The sequence below is a fragment of the Bison bison genome, unplaced genomic scaffold, assembly GCF_000754665.1.
Source record: "Bison bison bison isolate TAMUID 2011002044 unplaced genomic scaffold, Bison_UMD1.0 scf7180017864032, whole genome shotgun sequence".
Lineage (NCBI taxonomy): Eukaryota > Metazoa > Chordata > Mammalia > Artiodactyla > Bovidae > Bison > Bison bison.
The window spans coordinates 6,705,852-6,710,936 of NW_011494604.1; the positions used below are offsets into that span (position 1 = coordinate 6,705,852).

Sequence of the window (5,085 nt, forward strand, 5' to 3'; positions counted from 1 at the left end):
GAGATAAGCCCACAGTGATGAGAAGTGTTATGTAATATGGGAAAACTTCCTAAAAGGCCCTGGGTCTCTCCACCCATGCAACATGCTGGGGGTGGAAAAAGAAAAATCTGACTATATTTTGTCAGATTTCTTCAGAATCCCTTCAGAGTACCCGTCAGTCTATTTGTTCCTCTAAAACTTGAGGTCATGGTAAGATAATACATGAGTCTTTACAATGAAAAGTTACTATCAAAACATAAGGAATGTTTAGTTTCCACAGCTATCACTTTTTGCTCTCTGATTTTAGTCTGTTTCTGGTGAAGTTTAGTAGCTGATACCCACAGCCACACCTGTAGATGGGATGTCTCCATAATACCAGGTTAAGGTCTTCTGAAGAGTGACTACTGGGGGAGCCACCGCAGAGCCCCACTGTGAGCTGGGCACTCTGGGTTCATCTCACCTTCACACTCAAAACAGAAGGAAGCTTTCTGGGCCCAAAGCAGAGGATGAATCTTAGAAAAACACAGCTGCCGGGGTTAGCGTGTGCGTGCAAATGCTCCTCCGTGTAAACGCTCCTCCACATAATGCCCGTGCACTTTTCTTATTTACTTGGCTCTAAAAGCTAAACTTGTGGCCTTCAATCCCAACCAACCTGAATGGATGCTTCTTAATTATGGCTGGGATGTAGTAAATTAACACCCTATTAGGAAGTCATTCAGGTATTAAATATTTAGGAAATTATTACAAGAGAATTGCAACTACAGTTACAATTCTTATTACATGAATTGCAACATGTAAGCCCCCAGGCAGGAAAAGATGTTGCTAACTGTTCCATGTATGAAGCAGTGCTAGCTGACAGGACAGGCTGCTGGTCATACATCCATTTCATCAAATCCTACCTTTTAAATAAGGAAAAAATCCAGCATAACCTTTCTCCTTCACTTTTCCGACTTATTATTATTACTTTTTTTTTTTTTTGTGGACCATGCTGTGTGGCATACAGGGTCTTAGTTTCCCCAAGCAGGGGCTGAACCTGCTCCCTCTGCAGTGGAATCCATGGAATTCCCTGAATCACCAGGGAAGTCCCACTACTTATTTTTATTTTATTTATTTTTTATTTTTGCTGTGCTGGGTCCTCATTGCTACATGGGCTTTTCTCGAATTTTCGTGAGCAGAGGCTACTCTATAACTGAGGTGCATAGGCATATCATTGCGGTGGCTACTCTGTGGGCTCTAGGACACATGGGCTTCAGCAGTTGCAGCACTTGGGCTCAGTAGTGTTGGCTCCCAGCACATAGGCTCAATAGTTGTGTCACACAGGGTTAACTGCTCCAAGGCATGCGGGATCTTCCCAAACAAGGGATCAAACCCTTGTCTCCTGCACTGGCAAGTGGATTCTTTACCACTGAGCCACGAGGGAAGCCCCCTTCTACTACTTATTAATTTTCTTCTTCTCTGTGGTCCCCTTTAAGTTGAAATTACATCTTAGTTTGCAAAGAGAGAATATTCATTAATACAGCAAAAATTTCCAGGATTGAGTATCTTCTCTGTGCCAGGCATTGCTCTAGGCACTTGGGACAAAGCAATAAATAAAATAAAGATCTCTATATTTGGAGCATAAAATGGAGAAGGCAATGGCACCCCACTCCAGTACTCTTGCCTGGAAAATCCCATGGATGGAGGACCTGGTAGGCTGCAGTCCATGGGGTCGCTAAGAGTCGGATACGACTGAGCAACTTCACTTTGACTTTTCACTTTCATGCACTGGAGAAGGAAGTAGCAACCCACTCCAGTATTCTTTCCTAGAGAATTCCAGGGACAGGGGAGCCTGGTGGGCTGCCGTCTATGGGGTCGCACAGAGTCAGACAAGACTGAAGTGACTTAGCAGCAGTAGCAGTAAGGAACATATATTCCAATGGGGAAAACTGACAATAAACAATAAGCATACTAGCAAATACACTCTTCCAACAACACAAGAGAAGACTCTACACGTGGACATCACCAGGTGGTCAATGCAGAAATCAGATCGATTATATTTGTTGCAGCCAAAGATGGAGAAGCTCTATACAGTCAGCAAAAACAAGACTGGGAGCTGACTGCGGCTCAGATCATGAACTCATTGCCAAATTCAGACTTAAATTGAAGAAAGTAGGGAAAACCACTAGACCATTCAGGTATGACCTAAATCAAATCCCTTATGATAATACAGTGGAAGTGACAAATAGATTCAAGGGATTAGATCTGAAACAGTGTCTGAAGAACTATGGACAGAGGTTTGTGACATTGTACAGGAGGCAATGATCAAGACCATCCTCAAGAAAAAGAAATGCAAAAAGGCAAAGTGGTTGTCTGAGGAGGCCTTAAAAATAGCTGAGTAAAGAAGAGAAGCTAAAGGCAAAGGAGAAAAGAAAAGATATACCCATTTGAATGCAGAGTTCCAAAGATTAGCAAGGAGAGATAAACCCTTCCTCAGTGATCAATGCAAAAAAATAGAGGAAAAAAATAGAATGGGAAAGACTAGAGATCTCTTCAAGAAAATTAGATACAAAGGGAACACTTGATGCAAAAATGGGCACAATAAAGGACAGAAATGGTATGGACCTAACAGAAGCAGAAGATATTAAGAAGAGGTGGCAAGAACACACAGAAGAACTATACAAAAAAGATCTTCATGACCCAGATTATCATGATGCTGTGATCACTCACCTAGAGCCAGACATCCTGGAATGCAGGTCAAGTGGGCCTTAGGAAGCATCACTACGAACAAAGCTGGTGGAGGTGATGGAATTCCAGTTGAGCTATTTCAAATCCTAAAAGATGATACTGTGAAAGTGCTGCACTCAGTATGCCAGCAAATTTGGAAAACTCAGCAATGGCCACAGGACTGGAAAAGGTCAGTTTTCATTCCAATCCCAAAGAAAGGCAATGCCAAAGAATGCTCAAACTACCGCACAATTGTGGTAATTGCACAATTGCGGTAATGCTCAACTACTGCACTCATCTCACATGCTAGTAAAGTAATGCTCAAAATTCTCCAGGCCAGGCTTCAACAGTACATGAACCGTGAACTTCCATATGTTCAAGTTGGATTTAGAAAAGGCAGAGGAACCAAGATCAAATTGCCAAAATCTGTCAGATTGTTGAAAAAGCAAGAGAGTTTCAGAAAAACATCTACTTCTGTTTTATTGACTATGCCAAAGCCTTTGACTGTGTGGATCACCACAAACCTTGGAAAATTCTCCAAGAGATGGGAATACCAGATCACCTGACCTGCCTCCTGAGAAATCTGTATGCAGGTCAAGAAGCAACATTTAGAACTGGACATAGAACAACAGATTGGTTCCAAATTTGGAAAGGAGTATGTCAAGGCTGTATATTGTCACCCTGCTTATTTAACTTATATGCAGAGTACATCATGAGAAACACTGGTCTGGATGAAGTACAAACTGGAATCAAGATTGCTGGGAGAAATATCAATAACCTCAGACATGCAGATGAGAACATCCTTATGGCAGGAAGCAAAGAAGAACTAAAGAGCCTCTTCATGAAAGTGAAAAAGGAAAGTGAAAAAGTTGGCTTAAAACTCAACATTCAGAAAACTAAGATCATGGCATCTGGTCCTATCACTTCATGGCAAATAAATGGGGAAGCAATGGAAACAGTGACAGACTTTATTTTGGGGGGCTCCAAAATCACTGCAGATGGTGACTTCAGGCCATGAAATTAAAAGACGCTTGCTCTTTGGAAGAAAAGTTATGACCAACCTAGACAGCATATTAAAAAGCAGAGACATTACTTTGCCAACAAAGGTTGATCTAGTCAAAGCTATGGTTTTTCCAGTAGTCATGTATGGATGTGAGAGTCGGAGTATAAAAAAAACTGAGCGCTGAAAAATTGATGCTCTTGAACTAGTGTTGGAGAAGACTCTTGAGAGTCCCTTGGACAGCAAGGAGATCGAATGAGTCATTCCTAAAGGAAATCAGTCCTGAATATTCATTGGAAGGACTGATGCTGAAGCTGAAACTCCAATACTTTGGCCACCTGATGCAAAGAACTGACTCATTTGAAAAGACCTTGATGCTGGGAAAGATTGAAGGTAGGAGGAGAAAGGGACGACAGAGGAAAAGATGGTTGGATGGCATCACCAACTCGATGGACATGAGTTTGAGTAAGTTCTGGGAGTTGGTAATGGAAAGAGAAGCCTGGCATGCTGCCGTCTATGAGGTTGCAAAGAGTCAGACATGACTGAGCGACTGAACTGAACTGAACTGAACTGATACTAGACAGGAAAATTTTCTAGAATGTTCAAAGGTCATAGTTGATATGGAAAATAATAGATAGTGGGACCACATACTTTTGGGGCTGGTGGTGGAGGGAGCTGCAGTATTAAACAGGTGGTCAACTTCATGGATAGACCAGATCAGATCAGATCACATCAGTCACTCAGTCGTGTCCGACTCTTTGCGACCCCATGAATCGCAGCACGCCAGGCCTCCCTGTCCATCACCAACTCCCGGAGTTCACTCAGACTCACGTCCATCAAGTCAGTGATGCCATCTAGACATCTCATCCTCTGTCATCCCCTTCTCCTCCTGCCCCCAATCCCTCCCAGCATCAGAGTCTTTTCTGATGAGTCAACTCTTCACATGAGGTGGCCAAAGTACTGGAGTTTCAGCTTTAGCATCATTCCTTCCAAAGAAATCCCAGGGCTGATCTCCTTCAGAATGGACTGATTAGATCTCCTTGCAGTCCAAAGGACGCTCAAGAGTCTTCTCCAACACCACAGTTCAAAAGCATCAATTCTTCGGCGCTCAGCCTTCTTCACAGTCCAACTCTCACATCCATATGTGACCACAGGAAAAACCATAGCCTTGACTAGACGGACTTTGTTGGCAAAGTAATGTCTCTGCTTTTGAATATGCTATCTATTGACCGAATATGACCAAAGTTGTTGGTCATAACTTTCCTTTCAAGGAGTAAGCATCTTTTAATTTCATGGCTGTAGTCACCATCTGCAGTGATTTTGGAGCCCAGAAAAATAAAGTCTGACACTGTTTCCACTGTTTCCCCATCTATTTCCTATGAAGTGATGAGACCGGATGCCAT

The 5,085-nt window shown here is 42.6% G+C and overlaps 1 long non-coding RNA gene across 2 annotated transcripts in view; it reads right to left on the reverse strand.

Moving 5' to 3' along the window:
- LOC104984583 overlaps positions 1–5,085 on the reverse strand; it is a 49,486-nt gene that overhangs the window by 8,385 nt on the left and 36,016 nt on the right. The window lies entirely within an intron of this gene.